Source organism: Abramis brama, assembly GCF_963993115.1.
Source record: "Abramis brama genome assembly, chromosome: 7".
Lineage (NCBI taxonomy): Eukaryota > Metazoa > Chordata > Actinopteri > Cypriniformes > Leuciscidae > Abramis > Abramis brama.
The window spans coordinates 40,931,840-40,944,702 of NC_139969.1; the positions used below are offsets into that span (position 1 = coordinate 40,931,840).

Genomic DNA, 12,863 nt, shown 5'->3' on the forward strand with positions numbered 1-12,863 from the left:
GTCTCCCTGGAGGTCGTCCCAGAGCAGCCTGCTGTCGTCCCGGAGGCCGTCCCCAAGCTGCTTGCCCTGATGGCACCTCTCCAGCGTCTCGCCCTGCCGGCGCCACCCCAGCGTCTCGCCCTGCCGGCACCGATCCAGCGGCTTGCCTTGCTGGCACCACCCCAGCGCCTCGCTCTGCCAGCGCCATCCGAGGGTCTCGCCTTATCGGTTCCTCTTATACTATCTGCCCAGCCAGAGACTGTTCCTGAGCCGGAGCCAGTGTCTGTTCCTGAGCCGGAGCCAGTGTCTGTTCCAGTGCCTGAGCCAGTGTCTGTTCCAGTGCCTGAGCCGGTGGTGCCAGTTCCAGTGCCTGAGCCGGTGGTGCCAGTTCCAGTGCCTGAGCCGGTGGTGCCAGTTCCAGTGCCTGAGCCGGTGGTGCCAGTTCCGGAGCCAGTGTCTGTTCCTGAGCCGGAGCCAGTGTCTGTTCCTGAGCCGGAGCCAGTGTCTGTTCCTGAGCCGGAGCCAGTGTCTGTTCCTGAGCCGGAGCCAGTGTCTGTTCCTGAGCCGGAGCCAGTGTCTGTTCCTGAGCCGGAGCCAGTGTCTGTTCCTGAGCCGGAGCCAGTGTCTGTTCCTGAGCCGGAGCCAGTGTCTGTTCCTGAGCCGGAGCCAGTGTCTGTTCCTGAGCCGGAGCCAGTGTCTGTTCCTGAGCCGGAGCCAGTGTCTGTTCCTGAGCCGGAGCCAGTGTCTGTTCCTGAGCCGGAGCCAGTGTCTGTTCCAGTGCCTGAGCCGGTGGTGCCAGTTCCAGTGCCTGAGCCGGTGGTGCCAGTTCCAGTGCCTGAGCCGGTGGTGCCAGTTCCAGTGCCTGAGCCGGTGGTGCCAGTTCCAGTGCCTGAGCCGGTGGTGCCAGTTCCAGTGCCTGAGCCGGTGGTGCCAGTTCCAGTGCCTGAGCCGGTGGTGCCAGTTCCAGTGCCTGAGCCGGTGGTGCCAGTTCCAGTGCCTGAGCCGGTGGTGCCAGTTCCGGAGCCAGTGTCTGTTCCTGAGCCGGAGCCAGTGTCTGTTCCTGAGCCGGAGCCAGTGTCTGTTCCTGAGCCGGAGCCAGTGTCTGTTCCTGAGCCGGAGCCAGTGTCTGTTCCTGAGCCGGAGCCAGTGTCTGTTCCTGAGCCGGAGCCAGTGTCTGTTCCTGAGCCGGAGCCAGTGTCTGTTCCTGAGCCGGAGCCAGTGTCTGTTCCTGAGCCGGAGCCAGTGTCTGTTCCTGAGCCGGAGCCAGTGTCTGTTCCTGAGCCGGAGCCAGTGTCTGTTCCTGAGCCGGAGCCAGTGTCTGTTCCAGTGCCTGAGCCGGTGGTGCCAGTTCCAGTGCCTGAGCCGGTGGTGCCAGTTCCAGTGCCTGAGCCGGTGGTGCCAGTTCCAGTGCCTGAGCCGGTGGTGCCAGTTCCGGAGCCAGTGTCTGTTCCTGAGCCGGAGCCAGTGTCTGTTCCTGAGCCGGAGCCAGTGTCTGTTCCTGAGCCGGAGCCAGTGTCTGTTCCTGAGCCGGAGCCAGTGTCTGTTCCTGAGCCGGAGCCGGTGGTGCCAGTTCCAGTGCCTGAGCCGGTGGTGCCAGTTCCAGTGCCTGAGCCGGTGGTGCCAGTTCCAGTGCCTGAGCCGGTGGTGCCAGTTCCAGTGCCTGAGCCGGTGGTGCCAGTTCCAGTGCCTGAGCCGGTGGTGCCAGTTCCAGTGCCTGAGCCGGTGGTGCCAGTTCCAGTGCCTGAGCCGGTGGTGCCAGTTCCAGTGCCTGAGCCGGTGGTGCCAGTTCCAGTGCCTGAGCCGGTGGTGCCAGTTCCAGTGCCTGCTCCAGTGCCTGAGCCGGTGGTGCCAGTTCCAGTGCCCGAGCCCGAGGGGTCGTCTGAGCCGGTGGTGCCAGCTCCAGTGCCTGAGCCGGTGGTGCCAGTTCCTGTGCCTGAGCCCGAGGGGTCGTCTCCGCCCTGGCCGCCCGAGGGAAAGTCTCCGCCCTGGCCGCCCGAGGGAAAGTCTCCGCCCTGGCCGCCCGAGGGAAAGTCTCCGCCCTGGCCGCCCGAGGGAAAGTCACCGCCGTGGCCGCCCGAGGGAAAGTCTCCGCCGTGGCCGCCCGAGGGAAAGTCTCCGCCCTGGCCGCCCGAGGGACTGTCTGCTCCGCCCTGGCCGCCCGAGGGAGAGTCTGCTCCGCCTTGGCCACCCGATGGACTGTCTGCTCCGCCCTGGTCGCCCAATGAATTGTCGTCTCCGTCCTGGCTGCCCGAGGGACTGTTCGCTTCGCCCCGGCCGCCCGATGAACTGTTTGCTTCGCCCTGTTCCCCCTCTGTACTGTCTGTGTCACCCTGGCCCCCTTTGAGTCTGTTACCCCCTGTTTCTGTGTCCCTTCATGGACCTGGCCCCCCGTCCCTCCCCCTGATCCTCCACCTTGCCACCTCCCTCCTGAACTTTTGTTTTGTTCTGTGTCCGGTCTTGGAGTGTCTGGGAGCCACTCCGTAGAGGGGGGGTTATGTCACAGTGTCTGGTTGTGTTCCCCTGGTATCCACTAGATGTCCTCCTTTCCCCACGGTGTCATTCAAGAACTACCTTTCCCACAATTCCTGTATGTGTGATTGCACAGGTGTTTGTTATCTGTTCCCAGCTGTTTCTCGTTGTCATCTAGTTTGTTCCTGTATTTAAAGCCCTGTTTGTTCCATGTCCTGTGTGTATCGTTGTTTATGTCACACCGCGTTTGGTTTACCGTGTTCCCTGCCTGAGTCTGTTTGTTGTTTTTGTACTGCCTGTCTGGATATCGAACCCTGCCTGTTTGACTACTCTTTTGGATTACCCTTAATAAACCTCAATTTGACTGCACTTGGATCCACCTTGCTTTTTCCCTTGAGCGGATCGTGACACTCACTGACGTCACTCACTTCTAAAACTTGTCTGCCGCCATCTTAAGTACCTGATTCACTTCAATATGTTGTGCGGTGGGGTGCAACAATAAAAAAGGAGACCCCAAAATATCCTTTTACAGGCTACCTCAGGACGAAAAAAGACACCGTAATTGCAGGTGGGACGGGTCCCCACCACTTTTGAAACATCTTGCGGCACGAATGTACCAATACGAATAAACAAAACATCTCCAGTTAACTAGCAGAGCATTCATTTTGTTCGTTTGTTAAATAAGAGGCGATCTAGCGCTGAAATGTGTTGTTTCTGAAATCAAGTGATCAAAGTGCTCGTTGCCGCTGCGATCAGTGGCGCGGATACTGTGTTTGTTTGTGGCTCGCGCACAGTCTTCACTCGGACGCGCGCTTCAATGTGGAGAGACTCTCTATTCGTTCCGGTGAAATTACAAAACAAACTGCACACAAACGTGTCCCTGCCTGATATACAACCACTGATAAACATAATCGGTTTTGATAAAAAAAAAAAAAAAAACTATATGACTGCAGATTAGAACCCAGAACCTCTGACACGCTTGGCAAAAGTTCTGCCCCTGGACCATTTAAATACACGCTTAAAATAGTCGGATCAACATATAATATCATTGAATGCCAGGATTGGTAGTTCGCTAGCAGCGGACAGAGGCTGGAAGTATGCATCAAGTATTGCGTAGGGATAACACCCTAACGATGATATTTTTTGAAAGTAGCGTTTCTTTTCATGGCAGTCGAGGTGCGAAATGTTGTCTTTCGTAGCCATTTACTGTATCCGTACGAAGCTGTAAATAGTTGCAAGCTAGCTAGTTAATGCTTGTCAGTACCATAGACAGTACTCGGTAGGTACTCAAGATGGCGGCAGTCAACTGGAAAAAGAGCGGATGACGTAAGAGGTCACGTGACTGATATTCATGTATATCCCTCAGAAACACTGCTACACCATGAGTATTTAAATTGAATCAAGTATTCCTTTCAGCACAAACATGCAATTTTTCTATGTAAATTAGACTGTATCTTGTACACAAAAGTCAGCCATATTTGCTCGCCGTAACAGGATGGCAGAGCGCATGGCATGATCGAATGTGAGGAAGTAAAGAAGAGCGCCGATCACATCGATTGGTTTTATTGCGGGCATTTGTTTATGCACAGCTCTCTTAAGGTCCCAACACTGATTTCAGTCGGGTTGAGGTCTGGACTTTCACTGGGTCAGTGCAACACCTTGACTCTTTTCTTTTTTAGCCATTCTGGTGTAGATTTGCTGGTGTGCTTGGGATCCTTGTCCTGTTGAATGACCCAGTTTCAGCCAAGCTTTAGCTGTCGGACAGATGGCCTCACATTTGACACTAGAATACTTTGGTTTACAGAGGAGTTCATGGTCGACTCAATGACTGAAGTTGCGTTCGTGTTTGTGGCTACGAAACAAGCCCAAACCATCAGCCCTCCACCACCGTGCTTGACCGTTGGTATGAGGTGATTTTACTGAAATGCTGTGTTTATTTTTCTGCGCATTATGGCCAAACATCTCCACTTTGGTCTCGTCTGTCCAAAGGATATTGTTCCAGAAGTCTTGAGGTTTGTTCAGATGCAACTGTTCAAACCGAAGCTGTGCTGCCATGTTCTTTTTAGAGAGAAGAAACTTTCTCCTGCAACCCTTCCAAACATGCCATACTTGTCCCGTCTTTTTCTAATTGTGCTGCCATGAACTTTAACATTTAACATGTTAACTGAGGCCTGTAGAGTCTGAGGTGTTGCTCTTGGGTGTTTTGTGATTTTTAAACCTTGGGGTGAATTTGCTGGAACATCCACTCATGGGGAGATTGAAAACTGCCATGAATGTTTTCCACTTGTGAATAATCTTCCTCACTGTCAATTTTTTTGGAAATGGACGTATAACCCTTCTCAGATTGATGGCAGCAACAATTGCTTCTCTAAGATCTGTTGATATCTTTCCTCCTTGGCATTGTGTTAACAGACACCTGAATGCTCCAGACCAGCAAACTGATGCACATTGTGTTTTTAAATCAGTGCATTGTTAACTAATAGCGTGATTTGTATTTGTACATTTCTGTAAAACATAACTTGGACACAGTCACCTCTGATAACAGATCAATGTAAATTGTAATGTAGACACATGCATTTCCTCTAAAGCTGCTTTGAAATTATATGTATTGTGAAAAGTGCTGTACAAATAAATGTGAACTAAATTGAATTGAATTTTTATGAACAGACACATTTCAGTGCTTTCACATCATTTCCACACACATTCAGGATAGTGTTTTTATCTGTCAGGTGTATATTGCTGTGTTTAGTAATTCTGAATGGATAAGTGTACTGTATAGGTATATGCAGTCAGGTCAAGGTGGTTGGTTTAGGGTTTTTTAAGCATCTTCGTGTGGTCCTGTTCAGTATTGCAACTTGACATGTCTGAAACGAGTTCACGATAAGTATGCATTTAATCGTGATTTAAAACACTTTAATCTATTGACAGCCCTACATCTTATACATAATCTACAGTGAAAATCTGTAAACTGACATTTCCAGATTTCACTGTGTGGCAACTCACATTTGATGGTTTTAAATTGCATTACTTGTTTTTTTCTTATCAGTTATTTATACATTAGGGATTTATGTTACATCTTACGTTGTTAAAAGCATTGTTTTAGTGTCATGTGTGTCACCATGATGGTGTTTTGTATTATTTCTATACTGTATATCCTTCTATCAGTTTTTCCCTCAGCTTGTGGAAAAGCTGCTTGTGAAGAACTTTAATTCATCATGTGTTTTTTCTCTTTACCATCCGTGTTATTATGCGGATGTCAGTATTATGTTTAAATCCCTGGTAGTCAATAGTTTTATCCCTTAAAATTCATCTTTAATCACCAAAATTACATATTTAAATGTTTTTTCATGTCTTAAAATATCTTGAAACTAACTCAACACCCTTTCCTCATACGTGGTTCTATTAGTATATTCAAATCCCGCCTCCACTCACTCACTCACTCACTCAGAGATCCACTGGTTGACGATCACACGTTGATCTGATTGGTTACAAGGTAGTTTGTGACGTCAGAAACACCATCGATTTCAAAGCGTGTTTTTGAGACTGTCTTTGGTTCACTGCAGTTTTAAGGAGAAAATATTCAGTAATGGTGTCGACTTATGAATTTACACATGGTTTGTCTTAAAGCATATTAAAAACACCACATAGAACAACAATTAACAACATTATTTAATTTTCATTTCATTTTATTTATATAGCACAAATAAACACAACAGAAGTTGACCACTATGCTTTACAAGGTAAATGTCCAGGAAACATGAAATAAGGAGCAAAATAAACCATTAACACATAATGTAATAAAACCATAATTGAGATTTAGTGAAATGCCCAGTCAAAAAGATAAAATTTTAGCTTAAATTTAAACTCATGTAAAGAGGACAGGGATCTCAAGGATAAGGGGAGGCTATTCCATAGCCTAGGACCAAACACTGCCAAAGCACGATTGACTTAAATCGTGAATGTGGCTAGGACAGATTATAACTGCTTGTGGACCGTAGGCACCTACCGGGCACGTTCAAAGTTAAAAGTTCAGAGAGGTAAGAGGGTGCAAGACCATTTAAGGATTTGAAAACAAACAGTATTTTAAAATCAACTCTATGACGCACCGGCAACCAGTTAAGAGACATTAAAATAGGAGTGATATGTTCATGTTTGCGAACCCCAGTTAGGAATCTGTCTGCAGCGCTTTGAACCATTTGAAGCCTTGTAATGGAAAACTGGGATATTCCTGCATATAAAGAATTACAGTAATCCAGGCGGGATAGAACGAAAGCATGTGTGACTCTTTCAAGCTCTTTAGGTGATAGGAACGACTTTACTAGATAAAAGCTTAAGGTGAAAAAACCTTGATTTATCCAGCTTAAGGGAGGAATCCAAAGTAACTCCCAGACTTTTAACTGTGGCTTTGATGTAGGATGACAGGTTTGCAACATTATAAGTGTTTTTTTCAATTTCCCACAGAGGGCCCGAACACAATATCCTCAGTTTAGCTCGCATTTAAATATAAAACATTTGAGGACAGCCAGGATTTTATGTCATTTAAACAAGCAAATAGGGTTTCTAGGCCTTTTGTGTCTGTGCGCTTGAAAGGCAGATAGATTTGAGTATCGTCAGCATACAAGTGAAAACACACTCTGTGCCTCCTAAAAATGGATCCTAGCGGTAACATGTGTAGTGAAAACAGAGTAGGGGCCAAAATGGAGCCTTGTGGAACGCCACAGGTAAGAGGAGCTACAGACGAAACAGAGCCTCCAATGCCAAATGAAAAGGTTCGGTTTGTAAGATAAGATTTAAACCAGACAATAGAATTCTATGGTCAACAGTGTCAAATGCTGCAGTCAGATCAAAAAACGACATTAAAATGACTGAGTCCCCGGAATCGAAAGAGATAACAAAATATAATTCAAAACTCTTAATAAAGCAGATTCAGTTCTGTGGTTAATCCTGAAACTAGACTGGAATTTTTCAAGGATACTATTCGCATCAAGGAAACTCTGTAACTGCAGTAACACAGTTTTTTCAGGATCTTAGATATCAAATATAAATTTGAAATGGGTCTAAAATTTGATTAATCAGTAGTGTCCATATTTAGCCTTTTCAATATTGGCTTCACCATGGCAAGTTTGCAGAGCACTGGAACAAAACCTGAGAGAAGGCATTTGTTTATGATGGACAAGATCCATGACATTGTGAAATATCTGTTTAAAAAACCAAGTGTGAACAATGTCAAAAGATGAGACAGTAGGCTTAGCAACTATATCTGTTAAATCAGATATGGTAATTGGCTCAAAAGAGTTTAAAATCCTGATGGCCATGGGAGTGTCTGCAGGGTCAGTAGTCGAAGGTAATATGGACTGTCTAATTGTTACTATTTTCTCCACAAAAAATCTCAAAATATTTTCACACGTAGAAGCAGATTCAGTTAGATAATTATTACCTACAGGGTTAAAAACAGTTTGAAATATTAAACAATATCCTAGGATTGTTTGAGTTTTTAGCTATTATTTAATTAAATAATGAGACTTAGCTGTTTTAACAGCTTTTTTTATGATATTGAGACTCCCGTAATATCTCATAGGACACGTGTAGCTTATCCTTTTTCCATCTGCGCTCTGCTCTTCTACAAACTTTTTTTAAAAAAGTGGCGAGTGTTTCTATTAAGCCAAGACATTTATTTTTCTGACATTTAAGTCTCAACGGTGCAACAGTGTCAAGAGCATTGGTACACAGAGAATTAAATAAACTCAGTAGCTCATCAATATCCATTGCATTTGCTAGATGTTCAATAGAAAGCACCTGGCCAGCATCAGCAAAAACTGCAGAGAAAGCATCAGCAGACGCTGGACAGGATAAGCCTACATGTGACCACTTTCTAGGTCTAACAGATGCAATGGTATGACATAAGAGATCAACACTAAAAACAACAGGCCTGTGGTCTGAAAAACTTAAATCACCAATTTGAACATCTGAGATGGAGAAACCATGGGATATGTTGAGATTTATAAATATTGTGCTCTCATTTATATTTGATTTGTTTACCTTTTATTTATTTTTCTTTGAACCAGGCAATCATATTGCAGAGTGTATGTCATGTGACCTAATCAGTGACTGAATGAATGCACATGTTTCTGTTTAAATAAAAGTGCGCCAGTCTGAACGAAACTGGTTGATGTGAAACAGTATTCCCTGTTGTCTGCGTAAGTTACTCTGCTAACAGGATAAAACCAAATCGAGCGTATTGCCATGTACGTGGGTTGGCTCATTTATCCATTGAACTAAGTCATGTGCTTCAATAAGACTCAAGAAGTCTTTAGCTAGTGCTGAAGAGTCAGAGCATACATGAACATTAAAATCACCAACAATTAAAAGTCTATCATATTTGGGAGTAATACCCCCCAAAAAGTCTGAAAACTCATTTAAAACATCTTTGTTTGTTTTCGGAGGACACTACTGCAATTACCAGTGAGTTTGCCTGATCCAGTGAAAAGAGTTGTACTTCAGAAGTCGAATAGAAATCCGTCTCCAATATCTGACAGCAGAAACCGTTTTTAAAGACAGTTGCCAGTCCTCCACCCCGGCCCAAATGACGAGGGGTATTAAACGAAGAAATCCAGAGAGACAGACGGCAAGCCAAAGACAACGGCGCCATCTTCCACTGACCCTGCTATTACATTTCCATTAAAAACTTGATTTTCAGCACAGGGGGACTTGAAGGTATACAAATCAGGTTTTAGTAGCAGAGTGGCCTTGCTACTTGGATTAACCATTTAAAATGTTTTATTTATTGAAAAAAAAACCCCATTTAATTACAGTTTTGAACTGTAGTGAGGAGTAAGCCAGAAATGAATAGGACATAATTATTCTGAAATTATTATTACAGTTATTAGTAAGTTTGCACAGTAATATGAAAGGATGTAAGAAACTGTACACAGCCTAATGAGATGAAGTAAAAAAAAAAAAAAAATAAAAAAAACTGGGATGAATCCTGACCCAGAAGGGGGAGCCATTGTCCTCTGGTCAGCTTCTGTCTGACTGGAGCCATGACATTTCGACATTGTGCCATATGACTTGTTTTCATAGCGAAATGTAAAAGCGCCTATTTAACCGAGTTTGTCATTGTACTGTTTTGTTGTTGTGTTTTTCATTAGGAATAATAATAATAAACTTACCATTCAAGCAATTGCCGCCTCCAAATTGCTGATACTTCAAAAGCGAAAGTAGCCTAAAATGTGCCAATCGCGCACACGAACGGTGGTGCATGTTTTTTTTGTTTTTTTATGTATTATTAATTACAACTGACATATAAAACAGAACATCACAATACTTCATTTTTTGTAAATAACTTTTTTTTTTATTCTGATTGGATATTTATCAAGATCGAGGCCAAGCCTTGTGTATACTACTTTTATGTAGCACAAAAAACCCTCTCTGCGCAAGGGCCCCTGCGCACGGGCCCAGATTGCCTGTATGGTAGATCCGGGCCAGTATATGATATCTGAACTTTTGCACCAAGGTTGCATAAAATGCTCAAGTACTATGCTCAACCCCTTAAGTGTCACCGTCACACCTTGCCCATATATATTTAGAACAATAATATCTTAGTAAAAACCTAAAGTAATATTGACAAACTATATATCATTTGAAAGCTTACAATCTCTAGTTTTCATATTTGGTGGCTATTTTTTTAATAAATAAATTACAGAGGAGCAGTAATTTATCAATTTGCAACAAGAATATTTCATATTCGTGTTTAGGCCTTTATTTTGAAAAAACAAAAAACATAGCAAAAGCAAAAAACATGAAAAATCATGAAAGATTGGTAGAAACCTCAGTTTGTTTTCATTCCAAGAGTTCAAAAGATAACACCAATTCAATTTTATGAGAAAAAAAGGTCTGAAAATGTTTTGAATATGAAGAAAAATATTATGGATTCTCGATTTGTGATGCGGCAGTAGTGGTGGAGGAAGTACTGAATCTCAGTACTTAAGTAAAAGTACAAATAACCAGAGACATATTTACTTCAGTAAAAGTAGAAGTACCACAATGAAAACCATACTTAAGTAAAAAGTAAAAAGTACCTGATTTTAAATGTACTTTAAGTATTAAAAGTAAAAGCACTTGCATAACAATTTATTCTCTTAATGTCTATATTCTAATAATTAGGGCTGTAACAATATGCAATATGAATCCGAAATCGCTACACTCAGATCTACGAACCTGTGTCGCGGTGTGAGAAGGCAGAATCGCGACACACCCCTTTTTTGAAGTTAACATTATACAATACGTAGACCTGCACTACACCACAAAACTAGTTGAGGATAAATTATTTAATATTGGACAATTCCATCGTTATAAACGGGACATTTGCAGTAAAAACTTGAAATATAAATTCTCAGAAAATGCATTTAATACATATTGAAAAATATCAGTATGCGTTTTATATTTAATGGGAAATAGCCTAGGCTACACATGCGTTACGGGACACAAAAAATCTTTAACTTTTAGGTAGCAAAATATTTTTTTGTAATTCTATGAATTACACTGCGCAAACAAAAAGTAATACCCACCGGATGAAGAAGGGTTGGCTCTCCACAGAACATAAAATATTCATTTTATTTTATTTTATTTTATTTTTCGTGTTCCCATTTATGAGGAAAAAACAATGTTACAGACGTGACCGCTCTGAAAGCGGCACTAAAAGACTGCTTTAAAACTTTCACTGAGACCTCAAACAGAAAGCACAAAGCCTTTTTTTAAAGTGAATTTCGTTTTGTATTAATTGTATCTTAATTTTAATCAATGTTTCATCAACCAATTGCCAGGAACTTTCACTGAGACCTCAAACAGAAAGCACAAAGCCTTTTTTTAAAGTGAATTTCGTTTTGTATTAATTGTATCTTAATTTTAATCAATGTTTCATCAACCAATTGCCAGGATTTAATAAATAAGAAGTAAATATAGTAGAAAATAGATAATCACGACACGTAGGCGCTGGCGAGTGAACTGAAGCGCGTCTCATAAATGAACCGAAACTCAGCGTATAAGGTATCCTACTTGCCTCACAGACCTGATAAATATATCTTTAGACAGCTTTAAATGTGTACTTTTAAACAGAACAATTCAAAACGAAAGAAAACAGACTGCTCTCTGCTTATGTAATCTGTATGAAATGCGCATTTCTCTCTGGCGCGTTCACTACTGCGAAGATCGCGTATCAGTATCGTCAACCTCATCTTTGCAGCCGACACAGAAAACACTTGTTTATTAATAAACAATTAAAATGTCTCCTTGCTGTATTTGACATATTAATTACAATTGCCGGTTCTTTGTGACAGCTTTTAGGTGCTTTATTGGCAGCGCCACCAACGCGTCAGCACCGAAAACATGGAGATTTTTTTCAATCCCTGTTTTGGCAGGGGAAAAACTGATCCGAAAATGTAATGAAAAGTTGTAGAAATGTAGTGGAGTAGAAAGTATAATAATTGCTGCAAAAAGTAACGAAGTAAAAGTCAAAAGTATGCACTATTGATTCTACTTAAGTAAAGTACAGATACGTGAAAAATGTACTTAAGTAAAGTAACGAAGTATTTGTACTTCGTTACATTCCACCACTGTGCGGCAGCGAGCTATAACGCACATATGTGCTCTTTTTATGTGTTTATTAGAGGTTGAAATCAAATCAAATACTGCCAAACCACCCATACTATTTCTGAATAGGATGTATACTTCATTAATTGTATGAAAATTATAGAAATACATGGTTCAGATGATCACTCAAAACATATAGGCTATGAAAATGTAGGCGCCCCTATATGGTCAGTAAGGAAGCTTGGCTGTCCATCTAGTGAAAAAGTCTGGTACTGTGCCCAAATAAAATCTTACCGAAAGCTAATTTTTTTTAGATATCAACCTAAAATTTGGAACACAACTTGTTCAGATTTTTGTGACAGATGTGGGGGGTGACAGTTAAAGGGTTAATTAACTTAACTTAATAAAATATACATTAAGATATGACACACTGTTACATGTAGCAACTATTGTAATAGGTGCATAATTGCAAGCCAGTAACATTACTCAGTACTACCACTTAATTGAATAATAACACTAGCATGAACATCTTAAAATTATACATTTAAATACTGAGTAATATTAATTAACTTCATATATTTACTAACTTAGTGTTATGGTTTGGTTTAGTTGCTTGTAATTATGCATAATTTACAGTTATTATAGTGTAAAGGACACTGTAATATAATGTGTTACCAAATCAAGTGTAACCTTGCAAGAAGCAAACAAACTAATCCTGAAATAAGATATTAATAAAGGAACAGAACCATTCAGAAGAATCAGAGAAATGATCCGCAGTGGTTTCCCATGTGGCAGATGATGATGTGCAACAGCACAATAATGCAGAT

The 12,863-nt window shown here is 42.4% G+C and overlaps 1 protein-coding gene across 1 annotated transcript in view; it reads left to right on the plus strand.

Annotated features, from left to right (window-relative positions):
- The window catches only part of ccdc13 (coiled-coil domain containing 13), a gene marked incomplete at its 3' end in the record, with an annotated part of 264,989 nt that overhangs the window by 35,080 nt on the left and 217,046 nt on the right, over nt 1-12,863 (plus strand).